The 17,714-nt window shown below is 37.9% G+C and overlaps 1 long non-coding RNA gene and 2 pseudogenes across 3 annotated transcripts in view; 2 read left to right on the top strand and 1 right to left on the bottom strand.

Annotated features, from left to right (window-relative positions):
• Positions 1 to 17,714, bottom strand: part of LOC306656245 — a 528,984-nt gene that overhangs the window by 123,422 nt on the left and 387,848 nt on the right. The window lies entirely within an intron of this gene.
• Positions 1 to 17,714, top strand: part of LOC306656224 (polyunsaturated fatty acid lipoxygenase ALOX12-like) — a 421,309-nt pseudogene that overhangs the window by 35,692 nt on the left and 367,903 nt on the right. The window lies entirely within an intron of this gene.
• Positions 12,968 to 17,242, top strand: LOC306656216 (histone acetyltransferase KAT2B-like; annotated as a pseudogene). The gene has a single exon. The product of its transcript is annotated as a histone acetyltransferase KAT2B-like (transcript).

The following is a 17,714-nucleotide window of genomic DNA, read 5'->3' as shown; positions in this document are numbered from 1 at the left end:
AGAGGAGGGGCTGCGTGGCGAGCTGTTTGGACTCAGACCACTTCTGAACACCGGGGCCTGCCAGGAGGAGGAGGAGGAGGAGGAGGAGGAGGAGGAGCGCGGCGGGTCGTTTGGACTCACAGTGACTGCATTAGCGCTCCAGGCGGCTGCTCAGAGGAGAAGGCGAGTGGTGAGTTGTTTGGACTTAAAGTGACAGCTCCTGAACACAGGGTGGCTGCCTGGAGGAGAAGCATGGTGGGTGGCTTGGTCTTGAGTGGCCACACCAGAGCTCCGGGTGGTTGCCCAGAGGACCCGTGCAGCGGGTCACGTGCATTCAGAGCCACTCAGATTGACTGCTCCTCAACACCCTGGGGGTTATCTGGAGAAGGAGGAGGAATGGGGAGGATCACTTCGACTCGGAGTGATTGATTGCCCAGGGCTACGGGTGGTTGGTGGGAGGAGGAGACACGCAGTGAGTTTCTTGGACTCCTAGTGACCGCACCGGAATACTGGGCGGCTGTCTGGAGAAAGAGGCGTGTGGCAGGTCTCTGAGACTCAGAGCGATTGTACGGGGCCCCAGGTGGCTGCTCAGAGGAGGGGCCGCATAGCCAGGTGATTAGGTGCAGAGCAGGGTCCCAGGATCTAGGAGGGTTCTTGGTGGAAGGGCCGCACAGAGACAGGCTTAGGGTGGAGCGAAGGTTCCAGGGCTACAGGTAGATTCTCTGAGGAGGGGCAGCCTAAGGAGATTCATCTGTGAAGTCTGAGGCTCCCAGGCCCAGGAGGTAGGGCCGGGCCACTGAGAACTTTGCAGAGGAAGGCAGCCCAGCCCAGGTGGTAGCTGTAAATTGAGGGGAACCTCTAGGAAGGAACTGACCAGCGAGACCTCCCCACTGGGTGAGTCTTCCCTGCCGGGTGAGGTTTCCCCACAAGGACGGTAAAACCAGAGACTCAGGTCCAAACAGGTCTTGCCTCAGCCCGCAGCCTAGGTCCCCTTTGGATAACCATTGGTTAACAAGTGGAGGCACCTCTGCCCACTATCAGGGATTATACCCCACCTGAAGGCCACCACTCCTAGAGAGGCAGCTTCCTTGTGGATCACCGCATTATCAACTTCCTCTAAGACTTCAGCCTACTGAAGGCTAAGGGGGGGATATAGATAGAAATCTTCAGGGACATGGTTAGTCAATAGAGGAAATCTACAATATCTCAGCGGTCCACTGATACCTGAACAATATGAGAAAATAAGGAAAGAAAATGCTGCAAACAAATCTAGATGTTACATCAATAAAACCCAATGACAGCATGGCAGAAGAAATGACAGAAAAGGAGTTCAGAATGTACATAATTAAAATGATCAGAGAAGCAAATGATGAGATGAAAGAGCAAGTGCAAGCATTGAATGATCGCACCAATCGACAATTAAAAGAGCAAATACAGGAAGCAAAAGATCATTTCAATAAAGAGTTAGAGATATTGAAAAAAAACCAAACAGAAATCCTTGACATGAAGGAAACAATAAACCAAATTAAGAACTCCATAGAAAGCATATCCAATAGGATAGAACACCTGGAAGACAGAACCTCAGACATTGAAGACAAAATATTTAACCTTGAAAACAAAGTTGAACAAACAGAGAAGATGGTAAGAAATCATGAACAGAATCTACAAGAACTATGGGCTATCATGAAAAGGACAAATTTAAGAATTATTGGGATTGAGGAAGGCTTAGAGAAACAAACCAAAGGAATGAACAATCTATTCAATGAAAAAATATCAGAAAATTTCAGAAATCTGAAGAATCAAATGGAAAATCAAGTTCAAGAGGCTTATAGGACTCCAAATACACAAAATTACAACAGACCCACACCAAGGCACATTATAATGAAAATACCTAACTTACAAAATAAAGACAGAATTTTAAAGGCTGTGAGAGAAAAGAACCAAATTACATTCAGGGGGAAACCAATACGGATATCAGCGGATTTTTCAATCCACACCCTAAAAGCTAGAAGGGCCTGGAACAACATTTTTCAAGCCCTGAAAGAAAATGGATGCCAACCAAGAATCTTATACCCAGCAAAACTTACCTTCAAGTTTGACGATGAAATAAAATCCTTCCATGATAAACAAAAGCCTAAAGAATTTACATAAAGAAAGCCAGCACTACAGAACATTCTCAGCAAAATATTCCATGAGGAAGAGATGAAAAACAAAGAAGCAAATCAGCAAAGGGAGGAATTATCCTAAAGGAATTGTCAAATAAAGGAGGAAACAAGTTGTATCAAACAAATAAATAAATAAAATTTAAAAAATGAACCAAATGACTGGGAAACCAAATCATATCTCAATAATAACCGTGAATGTTAATGGCCTGAATTCATCAATCAAAAGACATAATCTGGCAGACTGGATTAAAAAGAAAGATCCAACAATATGTTGCCTGCAAGAGATTCACCTCATAGAAAAAGATACCCATAGACTAAAGGTGAAAGGATGGGGAAAAACATACCATGCACATGGACTCAGCAAAAAAAGCTGGAGTATCCATCCTCATTTCCGATAATGTGTACTTCAAGCCAAAGTTAGTCAGAAGGGATAAAGAATGTCATTTCATACTGCAAGGGAAGCATAAATCAGCAAGATATAACAATCATAAACATCTATGTCCCAAACAGTGGCTCATCCATGTATGTCAAACAAATCCTTCTCAATTTCACAAACCAAATAGACCATAACACAATAATACTAGGTGATTTTAACACGCCTCTCTCACCACTGGACAGATCTTCCAGACAAATATTGAACAAAGAAACCATAGATCTCAATAACACAATCAATAATTTAGACTTAACGGACATTTATAGAATGTACCATCCAAACAAGAGCGAATACATTTTCTTCTCAGCAGCACATGGATCCTTCTCTAAAATAGACCATATATTATACCACAAAGCTAATGTTATCAAATACAAGAAGATAGAGACCCTACCATATATTCTATCAGATCATAGTGGATTGAAGTTAGAAACAAATGAAAGAGTAAAACAAAGAAACTATTCCAATATCTGGTGATTAAACAATATTCTATTATATGATGAATGGATAACAGAAGATATTAGGAAGGAAATTAAAAAATTCTTAGAGGTAAATGAGAACAAAGAAACGTCATATCAAAATCTCTGGGACACTATGAAAGCATTACTTGGAGGGAAATTTATTTCATGGAGCGCATTTAATAAAAGAAGTAAAACTCAACAAATAAACGACCTAACACTACAGCTCAAAGCCCTAGAAAAAGAAGAAAAGAACAGCACCAAAAGTAGTAGAAGACAGGAAATAGTTAAACTCAGAGCTGAAATCAATGAAATTGAAACAAAAGAAACAATACAAAAAATTGACAAAGTAAATAGTTGGTTCTTCGAAAAAATAAACAAAATTGATAAACCTTTAGCCACACTAACAAAGAGAAGATGAGAGAAAACCCAAATCACTAAAATTCGGAATGAACAAGGAAATATCACAACAGACAGGATTGAAATACAAAACATAATTAGAAGCTATTTTGAAAATATATACTCCAACAAAATAGAAAATTTCGAAGACATCAACAGGTTTCTAGAGACATATGAATTGCCTAAGCTGAACGAGGAGCACATAAAGAATTTAAATAGACCAATTTCAAGTACTGAAATAGAAGAAGTAATCGAAAGCCCACCAACAAAGAAAAGTCCGGGACCAGATGGGTTCTCAGCCGAGTTCTTCAAAATCTTTAAAGAGGAACTCATTCCAATACTTCTCAAAGTATTCCATAAAATAGAAGAGGAGGGAACCCTCCCAAACTCATTCTATGAAGCCAATATCACACTGATACCTAAACCAGACAGAGACTCATCAAGGAAAGAAAATTTCAGACCAATATCCTTAATGAACATAGACGCAAAAATTCTCAACAAAATTTTAGCAAATCGCATACAAAAACATATTAAAAAGATAGTGCACCATGATCAAGTGGGTTTCATCCCAGGGATGCAAGGTTGGTTCAACATCAGGAAATCAATAAACGTAATTCACCATATTAATAGACTTAAAGTCAAGAATCACATGATTATTTCAATAGATGCAGAAAAAGCATTTGATAAAATACAGCACCCCTTCATGCTCAAAACACTAGAAAAAATAGGGATAGTGGGAACATTCCTTAACATTGTAAAGGCCATTTATGCTAAGCCCATGGCTAATATGATTCTAAATGTTGAAAAACTGAAAGCATTCCCCCTAAAAACTGGAACAAGGCAGGGATGCCCTCTTTCACCACTTCTATTTAACATCGTTCTTGAGACTCTAGCCAGAGCAATTAGACAAACCAAAGAAATTAAAGGGATACAAATTGGAAAAGAAGAACTCAAACTATCCCTGTTCGCTGATGACATGATTATATATTTAGAGGAACCTGGAAATTCCACCAGAAAACTCTTAGAACTCATAAGTGAATTTAGTAAAGTAGCAGGTTACAAGATCAATGCCCATAAATCCAATGCATTTTTATACATAAGTGATGAATCTTCAGAAAGAGAAATTAGGAAAACTACCCCATTCACAATAGCCTTGAAAAAAATAAAATACTTGGGAATCAATCTCACAAAAGAGGTGAAAGACCTCTACAATGAGGACTATACAACACTAAAGAAAGAAATTAAAGAACACCTTAGAAGATGGAAAGATCTTCCATGTTCTTGGATAGGAAGAATTAATATTGTCAAAATGGCCATACTACCTAAAGTGCTATACAAATTCAATGCAATTCCAATTAAAATCCCAATGACATACCTTACAGAAATAGAGCAAGCAATTATGAAATTCATCTTGAAGAATACGAAACCCAGAATAGCTAAAGCAATCCTTAGCAGGAAGAGTGAAACAGGGGGTATTGCAATACCAGATCTTCAACTCTACTACAAAGCAATGCTAACAAAACGGCATGGTACTGGTACCAAAATAGAAAGGTAGATCAATGGTACAGAATAGAGGACACGGACATAAACCCAAATAAATACAATTTTCTCATACTAGACAAAGGGGCCAAAAATATGCAATGGAGAAAAGATAGCCTCTTCAACAAATGGTGCTGGGAGAATTGGAAATCCATATGCAACAGAATGAAACTAAATCCATATCTCTCACCATGCACGAAACTAAACTCAAAATGGATTAAGGACCTCGGAATCAGACCAGAGACCCTGCAGATTATAGAAGAAAAAGTAGGTCCAAATCTTCACCTTGTTGGTCTAGGATCAGACTTCCTTAACAGGACTCCCATAGCACAAGAAATAAAAGCTAGAATCAACCACTGGGATAGATTCAAACTAAAAAGCTTTCTCTCAGCAAAGGAAACTATCAACAATGCCAAGAAAGAGCCTACAGAGTGGGAGAATATCTTTGCCAATCATACTTCAGATCAGTACTAATCTCCAGAATCTATAAAGAACTCAAAAAACTCTACTCCAAGAATTCAAAAAATCCAGTGGACAAATGGGCTAAGGAAATGAATAGACACTTCACAGAAGAAGATCTACAAGCAATCAACAAACATATGGAAAACTGTTCAACATCTCTAGTAATAAGAGAAATGCAAATCAAAACCACCCTAAGATTCCATCTCACCCCAATTAGAATAGCGATTATCAAGAATACGAGCAACAACAGGTGTTGGCGAGGATGTGGGGAGGAAGGTACACTCATACATAGCTGGTGGGGCTGCAAATTAGTGCAGCCACTCTGGAAAGCAGTGTGGAGATTCCTTAGAAAACTTGGAATGGACCCTCCATTTGACCCAGCTAATGTTAATGGCCTGAATTCATCAATCAAAAGACATAGACTGGCAGACTGGATTAAAGAGAAAGATCCAACAGTATGTTGCCTGCAAGAGACTCACCTCATAGAAAAAGATACCCATAGACTAAAGGAGAAAGGATGGGGAAAAACATACCATGCACATGGACTCAGCAAAAAAGCTGGAGTATCCATCCTCATTTCAGACAATGTGGACTTCAAGCCAAAGTTAGTCAGAAGAGATAAAGAAGGTCATTTCATACAGCTTAAGGGAAGCATTAATCAGCAAGATATAACAATCATAAACATCTATGCCCCAAACAGTGGCTCATCCATGTATGTCAAACAAATCCTTCTCAATTTCACAAACCAAATAGACCAAAGCACAATAATACTAGGTGATTTTAACATGCCTCTCTCACCACTGAACAGATTTTCCAGACAAAAATTGAACAAAGAAACCATGGATCTCAATAAAACAATCAATAATTTAGATTTAACGGACATTTATAGAATATACCTACCAACCAAGAGCGAATACACTTTCTTCTCAGCAGCACATGGATCCTTCTCTAAAATAGACCATATATTATACCACAAAGCTAATGTTATCAAATACAAGAAGATAGAGACACTACCATGTATTCTATCAGATCATAATGGATTGAAGTTAGAAATAAATGAAAGAGTAAAACACAGAAACTATTCCAACATGTGGAGATTAAACAACATGCTATTATGAGACGAATGGATGACAGAAGATATTAGGAAGGAAACTAAAAAATTCTTAGAGGTAAATGAGAACAAAGAAACATCATATCAAAATCTCTGGGACACTCTGAAAGCATTACTTAGAGGGAAATTTATTTCATGGAGCGCATTTAATAAAAGAAGTAAAACTCAACAAATAAAGGACCTAACACTACAGCTCAAAGCCCTAGAAAAAGAAAAACAGACCAGCACAAAAAGTTGTAGATGACAGGAAATAGTTAAACTCAGAGCTGAAATCAATGAATTTGAAACACAAGAAACAATACAAAAAATTGACAAAATAAATAGTTGGTACTTCGAAAAAATATACAAAACTGATAAACCTTTAGCCACACTAACAAAGAGAAGACAAGAGAAAACGCAAATCACTAAAATTCGGAATGAACAAGGAAATATCACAACAGACAGGATTGAAATACAAAACATAATTAGAAGCTATTTTGAAAATATATACTCCAAAAAAATAGAAAATTTCGAAGACATCAACAGGTTTCTAGAGACATATGAATTTCCTAAACTGAACGAGGAGGACATAAACAATTTAAATAGAACAATTTCAAGTGCTGAAATAGAAGAAATCGTCATAAGCCTACCAACAAAGAAAAGTCCAGGACCAGATGGGTTCTCAGCCGAGTTCTACAAAACCTTTAAAGAAGAGCTCATTCCAATACTTCTCAAAGTATTCCATAAAATAGAAGAGGAAGGAAACCTCCTAAACTCATTCTATGAAGCCAATATCACACTGATACCTATACCAGACAGAGACTCATCAAGGAAAGAAAATTTCAGACCAATATCCTTAATGAACATAGACGCAAAAATTCTCAACAAAATTTTAGCAAATTGCATCCAAAAATATATTAAAAGATAGTGCACCATGATCAAGTGGGTTTCATCCCAGGGATGCAAGGTTGGTTCAACATAAGGAAATCAATAAATGTCATTCACCATATCAATAGACTTAAAGTCAAGAATCACATGATTATTTCAATAGATGCAGAAAAAGCATTTGATAAAATACAGCACCCCTTCATGCTCAAAACACTAGAAAAAATAGGGATAGTGGGAACATTCCTTAACATTGTAAAGGCCATTTATGCTAAGCCCATGGCTAATATGATTCTAAATGGTGAAATAGTGAAAGCATTCCCCCTAAAAACTGGAACAAGGCAGGGATGCCCTCTTTCATCACTTCTATTTAACATCGTTCTTGAGACTCTAGCCAGAGCAATTAGACAAACCAAAGAAATTAAAGGGATACGAATTGGAAAAGAAGAACTCAAACTATCCCTGTTCGCTAATGACATGATCATATATTTAGAGGAACCTGGAAATTCCACCAGAAAACTCTTAGAACTCATAAGTGAATTTAGTAAAGTAGCAGGTTACAAGATCAATGCCCATAAATCCAATGCATTTTTATACATAAGTGATGAATCTTCAGAAAGAGAAATTAGGAAATCTACCCCATTCACAATAGCCTTGAAAAAAATAAAATACTTGGGAATCAATCTCACAAAAGAGGTGAAAGAACTCTACAATGTGGACTATACAACACTAAAGAAAGAAATTAAAGAACACCTTAGAAGATGGAAAGATCTTCCATGTTTTTGGATAGAAAGAATTAATATTGTCAAAATGGCCATACTACCTAAAGTGCTATACAAATTCAATGCAATTCCAATTAAAATCCCAATGACATACCTTACAGAAATCGAGCAAGCAATTATGAAATTCATCTTGAAGAATACGAAACCCAGAATAGCTAAAGCAATCCTTAGCAGGAAGAGTGAAACAGGGGGTATTGCAATACCAGATCTTCAACTCTACTACAAACAATAGTAACAAAAACGGCATGGTATTGGTACCAAAATAGAAAGGTAGATCAGTGGTACAGAATAGAGGACACGGACACAAACCCAAATAAATACAATTTTCTTATACTAGATAAAGGTGCCAAAAATATGCAATGGAGAAAAGATAGCCTCTTCAACAAATGGTGCTGGGAGAATTGGAAATCCATATGCAACAGAATGAAACTAAACCCATATCTCTCACCATGCACAAAACTGAACTCAAAATGGATTAAGGACCTTGGAATCAGACCAGAGACCCTGCAGATTATAGAAGAAAATGTAGGTCCAGATCTTCAACATGTCGGCTTAGGACCAGACTTCCTTAACAGGACTCCCATAGCACAAGAAATAAAACTAGAATCCACCACTGGGAGAGATTCAAACTAAAAAGCTTTCTGTGAGCAAAGGAAACTATCAGCAATGCCAAGAAAGAGCCTACAGAGTGGGAGAATATCTTTGCCAATCATACTTCGGATAGAGCACTAATCTCCAGAATCTATAAAGAACTCAAAAAACTCTACTCCAAGAATTCAAATAATCCAGTGGACAAATGGGCTAAGGAAATGAATAGACACTTCACAGAAGAAGATCTACAAGCAATCAACAAACATATGGAAAACTGTTCAACATCTCTAGTAATAAGAGAAATGCAAATCAAAACCACCCTAAGATTCCATCTCACCCCAATTAGAATGGCGATTATCAAGAATACGAGCAACAACAGGTGTTGGCGAGGATGTGGGGAGAAAGGTATACTCATACATTGCTGGTGGGGCTGCAAATTAGTGCAGCCACTCTGGAAAGCAGTGTGGAGATTCCTTAGAAAACTTGGAATGGACCCTCCATTTGACCCACCTATCCCACTCCTTGGCCTATACCCAAAGGACTTAAAATCAGCATACTACAGAGATACAACCACATCAATGTTTATAGCTGCTCAATTCACAATAGCCAGACTGTGGAACCAACCTAGGTGCCCTTCAATTGATGAGTGGATAAAGAAACTGTAGTATATATATACAATGGATTATTACTCAGCCATGAAGAATGATAAAATTATGGCATTTGCAGGCAAATGGATGAAATTGGAGAATATCATGCTAAGTGAGATAAGCCCATCTCAAAAATCCAAAGGATGAATGATATCACTAATAAGTAGATGATGACACATAATGGGTGGAGGGAAAGGTTAGTGTTAGGGTTAGAGTTAGGGTTAGGGAGGGGGGCAAATATGGAGGAAGAAAGCACTGTATAGAGGGAAAAGAGGTGTGGGAGGGGTGGGGGGAAGGGAAAAAATAACAGAATGAATCAAACAACATTACTCTATGTAAATTTATGATTACACAAATGGTATGCCTTTACGCCATGTACAAACAGAGAAACAACTTGTATCCCATTTGTTTACAATAAAGAAAATGAAGAACAAAAAAAGAAATGACTAGAGATTCTCATGAACCAGTGTAATCTATTCATTCTTCTCCAAACTTCAACCAGCATTCAGATTTTTTTATTCCACCAAGCCCATCCATTCTAGGCATTGTTTTTCTCTTGGTGCACTTGCTAAAAATTCAATTTTGTTCTTGTACTTTTGAAAGAAGATTCGAGTTTTAAAAGCTTGGACCACTCTGACTTAGAAAAATTCCATCTGTGATAGCAAGACTTTGTTTAAACCCTTCAACCATGACCACCATTCAGGTTAAAATGGATATGTTGTACATGGAATTCTGCTGTGGGTATGCTGATGTAGTTATAGGCATAAGATGGAAGCTATCACTGGGATTTACGTTTGGTCTCATATAGGCAATTTATGATTGCATTCTTCATGCTGCTTCAGTGGCACTGGATCTGACCATTCCCACTTAGAAAATAACAAGAAAATTTAATGTACAAGAGTTGATGCTTTTGCATTTAAATAAAATTTACCAGACCTTTAAAGAATAAATTATTCCATGAAATAGTAAGGTATGGAACACTTCCAAATTAAATCTATGAATCCAGTTATCACCCTCATACCAAAACCAGATACAGACACATCAAGGAAAGAAAACTAAAGATCCACATCCCAATGAATTTAAATGCAAAAATTCTTAATAAAATATTAGTAAATCATATTCAACAACCTACATAGAATATTTCACATCATGACCAAATTGGGATGCAAGGATGGTTTAACATAAGCAAATTAAATATGTTAATTCACCATATAAATAGAATTAAGAACAAAAAATCACAGTCAACTCAACAGATTTAGAGAAAGTTTTTGAAAAAAATTATCACCCATTCATGATAAAAAAGTACTAAGGAAACTAGAGATAGAAAAACCTACCTCATCTACATATAGGCTATATACAACAAAACCCAAAATAACACTGTAGTGAATGAGGAAAAACTGAACACATATTCTTTAAATTCAGAACAAGACAAGAATGTTTGCTCTAACAAATTCTATTCAATATAATACTAGAAATTCTGGCCAGAAAAATATGAAAAAAATGAAAATGAAAGGAATATAAGTTGGCCAGGAAGAAGTTAAATTAGCACTTTTTGCAGATGATATGATCCTATACTTAGAAGGTCCAAAATGCCCCACCCAAATGCTGCTAGGCTGCTAGAGCTAATAACAAATTCAGAAAAGTAGCAGTTTATAAAATCAACGTACATAAGTCAACAGTTTTCCTATACACCAATAATGAATCTGCTGGGAAAGAAAACAGAAAAACATTCCCATTCATAAGTCTCAAAAATAAAAAAAAATAAAATGCCTAGAAATAAATAAAATGAAGGAGATATAACCAAGGAAAAATATTTTCATAAAAAATTATAGAACATTGAAGAAAGAAATTGAAGAATATGCAAGAAGATGGAAAGACTTCCCATGTTCATGGATAGGCAGAATTAATATTCTTTAAATGGTCATACTACCAAAAGAAATATACAAAAATTCAATGAAATCCCCATCAAAATAGAAAACACATTCCTCATAGAATGAGAAAAAAATCCTAAAATTCATTTGAAAGAATAGAAAATACAGAATAATTCAAGAAATTTTAAGCCAAAACACAATGGTGGAGGAATCACAATACCTGAATTCAAATTTAGACAACAGAGCTATAGTAGCAAAAACTGCATGGTACTGGCATAAATATGAACACATAAACAATGATACAGCATAGAAGATGCAGAGACAGACACACACAGATACAGTCCTCTGATCCTTGACAAAGGTGCCAAAACCACATGTTGGAAAAAGAAAAATTTTTAAACAAATGGTGTTGGAAAAAATTGTTATTCTTATGTAGAAGAATGAGATAAGACCCTCATCTCCCACCCTGCACAAAAGTCAACTCAAAGAGAATAGAAGACCAGGGAATTAGACCAGAAAATATGCAACTACTAGAAGAAAATATAGGGTCAACATCCCAACATGTAGGTATAGGCAATGACTTTCTCTATAGGACACCTAAAATTCAGGAAAGAATGCCAAGTTAATAAATGAGATGGCATCAAATTAAAAAGCTTCTGTACAGCAAATGAAACAATTAAGAATGTGAAAGCAGAACCTACAGAATGGGAGATAATTTTTGATAGATATTTTTCTGACAAAGAACTAATATCCAGAATATATAAAGAACTCAAAAAGTTAACACCATAAAACAAATAACTCAATTAATAAATTGGAAAATTAACTAAACAAGACACTTCTGAAAAGAAGAAACACAATTGACCACAAATATATGGAAAAATATTCAACATCATTCACAATCAATGAAATGCAAACCAAACTACACTGAAATTTTATCTCACTCCAGTTGGAATAGCATCCATCAATAATACAAACAACAAAAAATGCTGGAGAGGATGTGGAGAAAATTAAACACTTTTACACTGTTAGTGGCATTGCAAATTAGTACAACCGCAATGGAATCAGTGTAGAGGTTCTTCCAAATACTAGGGATGGAACCATCATATGACTCAGCTATAGAACCCCTCTGTATTTATGCTAAATGTTAGAGTCATAATATTCATGTTTATAGTGGCACAATTTGCAATAGCCAAAGTATGGAACCACCCTAGATGCCTGACGATGGAAGAATGGATATACATAATGGAGTTTTGTTCAGTCATAGTAATAAAATTGTGTCATTTGCAGGAAATAGATGGAACTTGAAACATTATGTTAATCAAAATAAGCCAAATTCAGAAAGTCAAGGGCCCTATGTTTTCTCTCATATGTGGAAGCTAAAGAGGAAAAAGAAAAAGATGGAGAGGGGAATTCAATGAAAATCAAAGGGAGATCAGTAGAGAAAAGAGACCACGGGGAGGAAGGAGGATAAGGAGGGGGAAGTACTGGGGAATGATATTGGTCAAATTATATTGTTGTATCTTCTGAATATATGAATATGTACCAACAAATCCCACTGTTGTGTATAACCATAATGCACCAATAAAACCAGAAAATCAAATGACATAAAAACCAAGAGGGGCGGCGGTGGCGCCTGACACTCGTGCCTCCTGCCGAGCTCTGGGGCGGCATGTCCGAGGCTGGCGGGGCCGGGCCCGGGGCGCTGCCCCCCTCCGCCCGCAGCGCTGCCGCCCGCGCCGCAGCAGGGCTCCACGTGTGCCGCTGCCGCCGCCGCCGGGGGCTCGGGCGCCTGCGGTCCAGCGACGGCAGTGGCTGCCGCCGGCACGGCCTAAGGACCGGGAGGCGGTGGCTCGGCCCGAATCGCGGTGAAGAAGGCTCAGCTGCGCTCCGCCCCGCGGGCCAAGAAACTGGAGAAACTCGGAGTGTACTCCGCCTGCAAGGCCGAGGAATCCTGTAAATGTAATGGCTGGAAAAACCCCAACCCCTCTCCCACTCCCCCCAGAGCCGATCTGCAGCAAATCATTGTCAGTCTAACGGAATCCTGCCGGAGTTGTAGCCATACCCTAGCTGCTCATGTTTCCCACCTGGAGAATGTGTCAGAGGAAGAAATGAACAGACTCCTGGGAATAGTGTTGGATGTGGAATATCTCTTTACCTGCGTCCACAAGGAAGAAGATGCAGATACCAAACAAGTTTATTTCTATCTCTTCAAGCTCTTGAGAAAATCTATTTTACAGGAAAACCTGTGGTTGAAGGCTCTTTGGAAAAGAAGCCTCCATTTGAAAAACCTAGTATTGAGCAGGGTGTGAATAACTTTGTACAGTACAAATTTAGTCACCTACCATCAAAAGAAAGGCAAACAATTGTTGAGTTGGCCAAAATGTTCCTAAACCGCATCAACTATTGGCATCTGGAGGCTCCATCTCAGCGAAGGCTGTGATCTCCCAACGATGATATTTCTGGCTACAAAGAGAACTACACAAGGTGGCTGTGTTACTGCAATGTGCCACAGTTCTGTGACAGTCTACCTCGGTAGGAAACCACCGGTGTTCGGGAGAACATTGCTTCGCTCAGTCTTCACTGTCATGAGGCGACAGCTCCTGGAACAAGCAAGACAGGAAAAAGACAAACTGCCTCTTGAGAAACGAACTCTAATCCTCACCCATTTCCCAAAGTTTCTGTCCATGTTAGAGGAAGAAGTTTATAGTCAAAACTCTCCCATCTGGGATCAGGATTTTCTCTCCGCCTCTTCCAGAACCAGCCAGCTAGGAATCCAAACAGTTATCAATCCACCTCCTGTGGCTGGGACAGTTTCATACAATTCAAACTCATCTTCCCTTGAGCAGCCAAATGGAGGGAGCACCAGTCCTGCTTGCAAAGCCTCTTCTGGGCTTGAGCCAAACCCAGGAGAAAAGAGGAAAATGAATGACTCTCACATTCTGGAGGAGGTCAAGAGACCCCGAGTTATGGGGGATATTCCTATGGAATTGATCAATGAGGTCATGTCTACCATCACAGACCCTGCAGCAATGCTCGGACCAGAGACCAATTTTCTGTCCGCACATTCAGCCAGGGACGAGGCAGCAAGGCTGGAAGAACGGAGGGGTGTAATTGAATTTCACGTGATTGGCAATTCCTTGAACCAGAAACCAAACAAGAAGATCCTGATGTGGCTGGTTGGCTTACAAAACGTGTTCTCCCATCAGCTGCCCCGAAAGCCAAAAGAATATATCACACGGCTTGTCTTTGACCCGAAACACAAAACCCTTGCTTTAATTAAAGATGGCTGCGTTATCGGTGGTATCTGTTTCCGTATGTTCCCATCCCAAGGATTCACAGAGATTGTTTTCTGTGCTGTAACCTCGAATGAGCAAGTCAAGGGCTATGGAACACACCTGATGAATCATTTGAAAGAATATCATATAAAACATGACATCCTGAACTTCCTCACATATGCAGATGAATATGCAATCGGATACTTCAAGAAACAGGATTTCTCCAAAGAAATTAAAATACCTAAAGCCAAATACGTGGGCTATATCAAGGATTACGAAGGTGCCACTTTGATGGGATGTGAACTAAATCCCCGAATTCCATACACAGAATTTTCTGTCATTATTAGAAAGCAGAAGGAGATAATTAAAAAGCTAATAGAACAAAAACAGGCCCAGATTCGTAAAGTCCATCCTGGACTTTCATGTTTTAAAGACGGAGTTCGACAGATTCCTATAGAAAGCATTCCTGGAATTAGAGAGACAGGCTGGAAACCAAGTGGAAAAGAGAAAAGTAAAGAGCCCAAAGACCCTGACCAACTGTACAGCACACTCAAGAGCATCCTCCAGCAGGTGAAGAGCCATCAAAGCGCTTGGCCCTTCATGGAACCTGTGAAGAGAACAGAAGCTCCGGGATATTATGAAGTTATAAGGTTCCCCATGGATCTGAAAACCATGAGTGAACGCCTCAAGAATAGGTACTAAGTGTCTAAGAAATGATTCATGGCAGACTTACAGAGAGTCTTTACCAATTGCAAAGAGTACAACCCCCCTGAGAGTGAATACTACAAATATGCCAATATCCTGGAGAAATTCTTCTTCAGTAAAATTAAGGAAGCTGGATTAATTGACAAGTGATTTCTTTTCCCTCTGCTTCTTAGAAACTCATTGAGCAGTGTGCCTAAAGCAAGGTGGTTTAGTTTTTTAAAGAATTGGATGATGTGTTGAAGAGACTTGTAAATGTAATAATTAGCACTTTTGAAAAACAAGAAAACCACCTTTTAGCTTTCAGATATGTATTTAAATTGAAGTCATAGAACATTTTTATTTTGTGGAATAGATTTTAATCTGTTTTACTACTATTATGTAAATTTTCTATGGCATGTCCATTAGCCAACTATTCCATGATAGATGATCAGGGGTTTCCTCAAAACCTGTATGTGAGGAAATTGCACATAGTACCAAGATTTGGGGGAATCTAGAAAATTTTCAGACCGTGAATGTTTCCATTTTTTTCTAATGGAATGTGAGAGTTTATTTTTATTTTATTCTGAAGGACTTTAAGGAAGGGATACATGATAAAGAGCCCGTAAAAGGTGAAATATGTGATGTTTGAAGTCTCGTCGAAGACTTTTTATATATATATTTTTAAAACACTCATCTAGATGAGGTGCTTTGAGCAGTTCTGAAAAATGCAGTTTCACAAAAGCAAACTGCTTTGATTCCTAAGGAACAAATTCTAAATAATGCAAACTTTTTATAAGCATCTGGGGTTTTGATAATTGTGTACCTACAACAAATTTGTGAGTGCATAACCACTATTTTAATAATTCTTTTCTCTATATAAAAATGTAACATCATGTTTGACTTAGCTTATGCAGGCCATAAGTTCCAAAAGGTAATTTCCTAGGCCACAAAAGCATACACTTGAAAAACACTTGAGATCAAATCAATGTGCTTTAATAGGAAAAGATGTGTAGTTGATACATCTATTTGGTGAGTCCTTGCTCCAATAAATGAGAATTTTTTTCCTCATTTGTGACACACACAGTCCCATAAAATAATGAATATGTGAATCATTGTCCTTTTGGATCTCCAGATTATGTTTATTTTTTGAGGTGAATTAAGTTCACACCAAAGTTTGCTGTCAGTATTTTAACAGCCACATTGCTGTATAGGTCCAGGGTTCTATCCCACTAAAATCCATCACACAGTCTTACTAACTAACCTGTCTTGGGATTCCAGCTTAGTGCTCGGTTTTATTTACTGATTACACTACATAGAAAAGTGGGACATCTGCCACCCCAACTCTGGGAAAACCAACTAATATACAACCATAAAATGAAGGCCATCTGGATGGTTTCGACACTAATTTTTATGATGCAAATTTATAAACTGATGTTGTAAAGGACGAGGTTTTAAAAATGTATTTAACTTATGTTTTCTATCAGCATAAATTAAAATGGGTCATCAGTAGTCATTAAAAACAGTCAGAAATAATCTGCATGAAGGAAAAAAAATCCTGCAAATGGCTATTAAGTTGAAAGTATTGTTTTTGATGTGTAAGAGATGTTCAGAATGCTCACATTTGAAAAATTCCTCAACTTTTTTTAAGTATAAGAAACCACCTTGAGTGGTGTCTAGATTTTTAATGAAGAATGACGATAGAGTTTGGATTAAGTATCTTGGACTGGTTTTAAGCAGAGCTTTGTACTGGATTTGCTGAAGCATCTGTCCAGCTTGTATCCTGTGAAAGTTTGTTATTTTCTGGGTAGACATTCTTATAGAGTATTGTCTTTAAAATCAGATTGTCTCTTCTATATTGAAAGCATTTTTATGTTTTCTAATTTAAAAATTAATATTTTCTTATAGATATTGTGCAATAAAGCTGAAGTAGAATATGTGGTTTATGCAAAATGCTTTAACAGCTGATAAAATTTTACATTTGTAAAATTAATATATTGTACTGGTACAAAATAGTTTTAAAATTATATTTTAAAAAGCTCCCAAAAAAAAAAAAAAAAAAAAAACCAAGAGGAGGAAGAAGAAGAAAGTCAATGCAAATGTTCTCAAGAAGCAAACACACTAAGACCTCTTAGTAGCCTTGCAGAAATTTGGAGATAATCCTATGGGTGTGAATAGAGTGCCAGAAACTAAGAGAAAGGATCTGCTGTTCGGTTACTGTGAAATGAAATGAAAGGAAGAGGAAGAACTTGAAATCAAAGCTCTCAGTTTAATAGATTGGGTGCAAAACTCAGGATGCTTTCACTGTAGTTTTAAGAGGTGACTGCCAAACTGTGAAACTCCAAGGGACACCACACACATAGACTATGACACAAATGGCACCACCTGGAGCTTTGCAATTGCATGATCCTACAAGATTGCAGATCTCCTTTAAGGAATAAAGTACTGACCAGAGGTAGG

This window comes from Sciurus vulgaris (genome assembly GCF_902686455.1).
Source record: "Sciurus vulgaris genome assembly, chromosome: 3".
NCBI classification, from domain to species: domain Eukaryota; kingdom Metazoa; phylum Chordata; class Mammalia; order Rodentia; family Sciuridae; genus Sciurus; species Sciurus vulgaris.
Note: the sequence above shows the minus strand (reverse complement) of the source record. Positions and strands in the feature narration are given on the sequence as shown.